At 39.4% G+C, this 6,947-nt stretch overlaps 1 protein-coding gene across 1 annotated transcript in view; it reads right to left on the bottom strand.

Annotated features, from left to right (window-relative positions):
• The window catches only part of LOC119425022 (disabled homolog 2-interacting protein), a 217,406-nt gene that overhangs the window by 209,431 nt on the left and 1,028 nt on the right, over nt 1-6,947 (bottom strand). The gene's annotated exons all lie outside the window — the stretch shown is intronic.

Here is a 6,947-nt window from a genome sequence, read left to right as displayed (position 1 = left end):
ACAAGTCTAGTGCGCATTAAGTCTGTGTAGCTTAGCCTAGCACCAAATGTCAGCCATGATGAGGAACGGCGGGTGGGACTTCCTTCAGAGGTCCACTCACCCTGTGGGCCGCACTAATATTATACTTTCATATCATGGTGGGGGCCACGAGACATCGTCCTGCGGGCCGCAATTGGCCCGCGGGCCACGAGAATGAGACCTCTGCTCTAGAGCAATGTGGATATCCTAACTGGGCCTTCCTGAAAGCAGAGAAGAAACCCAAACAGGACTCCAGTCAGCCATCAGGTGAAAAGGAGGAACCCAGATCAGTGGTCATTCCGTATGTTGAGGGAGTAGCAAAGAAACTGAGACGTTTATTTTCTAAACACAACGTCCCAGTGGCTTTTAAACCCCAAAATACATTACGGCAAAGATTGGTTCATTCCAAAGATCCAGTCCCCCGGCACAAACAGAGTAATGTTGTGTATGCTGTTCAGTGTCAGTAAGGCTGTGATCAGTCTTACATCGGGGAAACTAAACAGCCATTGGTCAAAAGGATGGCCCAGCACAGAAGAGCAACAACATCAGGCCAAGACTCTGCGGTCTACACTCATCTCCAGGTCAGCAGTCAAGGTTGAAGATGTTCACATACTGGATAGAGAGGAACTATGGTTTGAGAGAGAAGTAAAGGAGGCCATCTTTGTGAAAATAAATTGTCCATCATTAAACTGGGGTGGAGGACTCCAGGTTCAACTGTCCCCCTCTTACAATGCTGTTATTGCTATTATCACTCAGCCTCCTGTGAATAGTAAACAGCCATCAGTGTGCTAATGATCCATCGCTAGGCTTATGGTCCTTCTTGACCATGCGAGCAGCTGGTTTTGGTTGTCAGCAGCAAAACTGGTTGATCTACTCTGAGAAGGTGCCATTTATAAGACTTAGCTGAAAACAGCACCTCAGACTGAGGAAGACTTTCGGATGAAAAATGAAATGGTGCTATATTTTTATTTTTTGCTTTGCTTTGTTTTGTTTTTTGAATGTCCAGAGGACCAGATTTACCTTTTTTAAATTTTTCTACTTGGATTATTGAGCATGCATCAGGGTGTTGGATTTCTAAGCTAATCATTTAATTCCTAAACCAAATATTTAGCTCAGACCTAAATATTTATTTTCCAAGCTAAATATTCAATTTCCAAAATAAATGTTTATTTTTCTAATTAATTATTTAACTTGCAATTTAAATATTTAGTTTGTAAATTAAACATTTAGCTTGAACATAAACCTTTAGTTTGTAAACTAAATATGTGTGTGGAACTAAATATTTAGTTTGATCACTAAATATTTAACTTGCAAGTTAAGTATTTAGTTTGTATCGTAAACTATATATTTAGCTTGTAAATTAAATATTTAGTTCGGAACTAAGACATTTATAAATGTATGAATAACAGGGTAAAACTATGACTTTGAAAAAAAAATTTTTTCTTATGAAAGGCTAAATAAACCAAAATATTACTGTTAATTTTTGATTATGTAACTTTACAAATAGCACCCATTACATATTGTTCACATACTAATTTTAACTCCTATACTGTGTTTACATTCATATATTTTCATTCAGTAACAGATGGAAATTAAAATGTAAATAAGTGCTATACTTGAAATGAAACATACTCAAGTTAAAGTAAAACTATAGAGTGGAATAATTACATTAAAATGTACAAGAAGCCTACACATAATTAATACACAATTAAGTAAGACTGTAGATGAACATATATCTGTGATATATTCATAAATTAAACGGATTCATTAATTTTTCTGGACTGAATAATATCGTGCATTGAAATTAAATGTGACGTGAGACGTTAATTTTCTTTGACCCATCAAATGAATGCGGTCATTTATTAACAGAATCAAAGTTTAACATCAAACATTTACATTAATTTGGCAAATTGATTTCAACAACAGCTTAATTAATTAGCTCTACGTCAGAGACCATACGGCCATGGTATCTGGGTTCAAGCTCTACGACAGACATTTCTGAAAATATCTGGATTAATTACTGGCAAGATAGAAGAGTTTTAAAGAGGGAAATGAAGTTTAAATTGAGAGAGATGGGTGAGGGACTTTGTCTGTTATAACCAGAACAACACGCTCCTTTGGACCCAGCTTAACCAACGGTACACTTTGCGGTTGAAGATCGACTCTTTTACCTTTGCAGACGATAGTTCGGCCTCGGTGTAGAGTTCTCTTTCAACGCTTTCCAGCGTCTCCGTAAGGATAGTAGGGAACCGTTCGGAGTCGTGAGATCATCCCAGAACAGACTTCTTCATAGTTCCTCTGAACTTCTCTCGTTTAGCTTAGTTGCCGTTGTTCTCCAGCATTCTGAACTCTGCATTCTCTCTCCGCACTCTCTGGAACTTCTATTCCAGCATTCTCTCTAGAACTAGGAAGTGTTGAACCTTTTAAAGAGTTCTGTTTCCGGTTCATTTGAGAACTTCCTGATTGGTCGATCGACCGAACAGGGGGTGGTTTTAGTGATGTAAGAGGTTATTAAAAGTCAAGGAAAAAGATTAAGTTTGTTTAAGAACAGACAGAAGATGTTTTGAAGAACCCGAGACTTCGTGGAGTCAATTCTCTCATATCTGCCTGAAAAAGTTAAACATGACATTTCTTTCCAGTATGTAAGGATGGTACCATTTGCTGTTTCTGTTTGTGTCTGTGTTTCCCTAGTGTTTCCTCGTCAGTTTAATTGTCGCCACCTTTGTCTCGTCACACCTGTTGTAATCACGTCTTGTCTTGTCCTTGTATATAAGCCTCCTGTTCTGTGTTGTTCCTTTGTCGGGTCGTATTCGTTGGTTCTTCATGTTTCCTGCGTCTCCTGAGTTTTCCCTGAGCTTCCTGAGTCCTTGTGAGTTTCTACCTGAGTCTTCTGGTTCATGTAAGTTTTGCTGCCACGTCAGCTTATTGTTTTGTTACCATATTATTTCGCCATTAAAGTATTTAGTTTTTTAATCTGCCGAGTTGAGTCCTGTCTGCACAACTGGGTTCGTTCCTGTCCACCTGATCCTGACACAGTAAACTTGTAGTTGACCGAAACTTGACCTTTGACCAACTTACACTTGCTCATTTCAGACAGAAGATCAAGAAAATGAATAATTACTCTTGTGACAAACTTTAAAATGATTTCTACTTTGAATGAGGATTGAAAATCACTTATACTGTTTCACAGTTGATTTAAAATGAGTAGTTCACTTCAACATTTAAAATGGTTTGAATTAAACACACTTTTGATTATCACGACATTTGTAAAATAGTAATGATAATAAAAAAGAGAGTGTTCTTTCAATTGATCAGTGCAGGACACTTAGAAAGTCTCTGGATGAACTTAATTTTGTGTTTCTGGACTCAAATCAATGAAATAACAGTTCTTGTCCCAGAAAGGCCCTCAGGGCCAGATTTGACCTGAGGCTTAGTTCACTACAAGACATATAATGTAATTCCCTACATTTCAACCCTGATAATTAGTGTTAAAATCATAACATACGTAGCCAACTTTTTAAAATTCTTTCAGCTGCTCTCTTCTTCAGAGGTCGTCACAGCGAATTAACTTGAATGAAGATTTGACAATTGTTTTTATGCCTTATGTTCTTCCTGACACAACCACAGACACCGCGCTACCACAGCCCTTTGTGTGGAGCAGACAGCTGCTATCAATGGGCGCCCGGGAGATCAGATGGTGGGGGTTGAGTGCCTTGCTCAAGGGCCCAGAGTGGGGCAAATGAGGGTGGAGACAGGTGTGGGTGTTTCACCTTTTCACACACATTTTTGATGTTGTTGGTCCAGGGAGTCGAACTGGCGACCTTCAAATCACAGACTCGCCTTATATATAGTTTTCTTTTCTTTTCTTTTTTTTTTTTACTTTAGAGACATTTAAAACATTCAAACAAGTTTGTTCAAGACGAGAGATGTTGGTCTTTCACCACAGGTGTGAGATTTTAGACCAGGTAGTTTCATAACAGCTCTCTTTCAATAAAGACGTCTTCATGAAACTCATAAATTAAAAACATAATAATAATAACTTGATGGAAGTGACAGCCAGTTTCAAACTTTCAGTGAGATTTATTTCACAGCACTAAAGGGACATTTCACCAGAACCCAGATCTGAGTCCTGTTGGGAAAACCCGGGATTGAAAACTTTAAAACACTCATAGCTTTCACTGACTGAGACACTGAAGATAGAGGAGTTATAAATCTGTGACAGAATGATTGGCTTTAGAATTTTTTGTTTATTTAATAATTCATACTGAAACAGCAAGCTGCAGTCCATCATAAATGCCACATCTCAGGCGATAAAATAAAAGAAAGCTGACGACAGATTAATGATTAATCAGCTCCATTTATTAGATCTAAACTGATGTGTTGATCCACTTTCTGTCTGCTTGTTAAAGCATAAGTACTTATTCATTAAAATGTAAAAATTTGTGTGACTGCAGATACAGTTTCCTAAAAAAGTGCAGGCAGCCAACTAAACCTCACATACTGAGCAGCATTTCTCTGATTTTCTGACGTTCACCACTGTACAATCTCACAGTAAACTGTCTTCTTCAGTCAGATCTTGTAATGACACTCATTAATGTTCCTGTACATTTTCCAGCACTGTACTCCATACTGTTCCAGACTTACAATTTCAAACATTTCTGTGGACATTTCAACTAATTTCTGATGCTGAAACATCTGTGAAGTTCCTGTGAATGTTCAGACAGAGATGCTTTCGTTATCTGTAAATTTTAAGCATTATTTAAAAAAAACAGTAATCTGCACAAAAACTGGGGAACAGAAAACAATACTTTTGAGGGGGACAAAACTGTTGACTGGCTGTTCTTTAAATAAATGTGGTAAAGAAATGAGCACAAATAAAACATCAAGGCAGGGGATCAGGAAAATACAGACTGTTTCTGTTCATTTTAATACTCAGAATTAGAGATAAAGCTGCTCCAGGCAGCATTAAGATGCTGAACTATGAGGCAGAACAATTCAAAAGCAACAACAACAACAAAACTTTATAAAAGTGTCTTAACTTTTTGCAGGGCCAATAAACTCTAAGGCCTGACCCTTGACCCCTACTTATTGATGTGTTTCCAGTGCTGTACACATTTGTCCTCTTCATTAACAGGGGGCTATTTTGCATTTTCCATATTTACATATATGAGTCTATCAGATCCAGTCTCCCCCAGACTGGATCTGATAGACTCATAGATTGTAGTTCACCAGAGACCTACAAAAACCTGGACAAAACAAGTCATGCCATCACAGAGCAGCTGCAACAGCTGAAGGTTCAGATCACTGACCTCTGACCTCAGTTTTACACCTGTGATCCTGCTCCTGACCCGCTGACTCTGCTGATTTAGGAATTCCAGCAGTCAGACCATAACTCCCGCCCAGTGTTCCCAGTACACCCACTTCCTTCCCAACAGCTGCTGGCCGGCCTGGCTCACACTAATAATAGGACAACAATACCCACCCCACAACCAACGCTCACTACTACACTGTCACTGAAACAAAGAAAATTCAAGACAATCCAACACTCTGTGGTGTGAATAAGGATGTTTGGATGTTTTTACAATATTTTAAAGTACTTTGCACAGAAAACACCAGACACCAGTTCATGAGGATTAAATATGGCCTGAGTTCCTGACATTTAGCTTCAAGAGAACAACTTTCTAAACAAGCATTAGTGTGAGAGTGTGGTGTATAAACTGCAGCATGTAAACACATGTTGGAGCTGGAATGAATATGAGACAGTTCATTTGACCTACAAGGAGCATGTAAATGGACTGTACTTATATAGCGCCTTTCTGTCTTATTTCAAGACACTAAAAGCGCTTTACACCACAATCTGTGTCCTCATTTACCCATTCATACAGCACTCACATACACATACACACTTGGGCGGCTGTGGCTGAGTGGTTAGAGCAGTCGTCCTCCAATGCGAGAGTTGGGGGTTTGAATCCACCAGCAGTCACATGTCGAAGTGTCCCTGGGCAAGACACTGAACCCCTCATAGCCTCTGATGTGTGTCCCATCAGTGTATGAATGTGATAAAGCTCTGATTAGTCTCATTAGAATGATTTGTTCAGTTAGCTTTGTAGAGATCCAGTAGAGTGCTGTATGAATGGGTAAATGAGGACACAGATTGTAGTGTAAAGCGCTTTGAGTATCTTGAAATAAGATAGAAAGGCGCTATATAAGTACAGTCCATTTACCATACACTCTACTAGATCACTACAAAGCTAATTGAACAAATCATTCTAAAGAGACTAATCAGTTGCCACTGAGTGTCCGGCAGGCTCCCACACTCTCAGTCTTTAAGTCTCGCTTGAAGACCCACTTCTATTCGCTTGCCTTTAACACGGTGTGATTTGTTTTGGTCCGGTCTGTTCTCCACTCTGTTGGCCATTTTAGTTAGCTTCTGCTGCTATTTGTATCTGTATTTCTATTTTATGTTTTCCTGTCTGCTGTGCATGTTTGGTTCTTTTGTACAGCACTTTGGTTGGCCTTGTTGCTGTTTTAAGTGCTATATAAATAAATTGGTATGGTATGGTATGGTATGGTAATCAGTGCTTTATCACATTCATACACTGATGGGACACACATCAGAGGCTATAAGGGGTTCAGTGTCTTGCCCAGGGACACTTTGACATGTGAATGCTGGTGGATTTGAACCCCCAACTCTCGCATTGGAGGATGACTGCTCTACTAACCACTCAGCCACAGCCGCCCCTATAATCATGCAGGGGCTCACACTGAAGACTACACACTGCTAATGCTGCTTAACACTGCCCCATACCAGACCTCAGACCTGCAACTGGACCAGGTCTCCATCAAACAGACTGCCTCATACCAGACCTCAGATATGCAACTGGACCAGGTCTCCATCAAACAGACTGCCTCATACCAGACCTCAGACC

This window comes from Nematolebias whitei, chromosome 18, assembly GCF_014905685.2.
Source record: "Nematolebias whitei isolate Nwh7 chromosome 18, NemWhi1, whole genome shotgun sequence".
In the NCBI taxonomy this organism is placed as follows: Eukaryota; Metazoa; Chordata; class Actinopteri; order Cyprinodontiformes; family Rivulidae; genus Nematolebias; species Nematolebias whitei.
The sequence above is the reverse complement of the archived record's forward strand: the minus strand, read 5'-3'. Positions and strand labels throughout refer to the sequence as shown.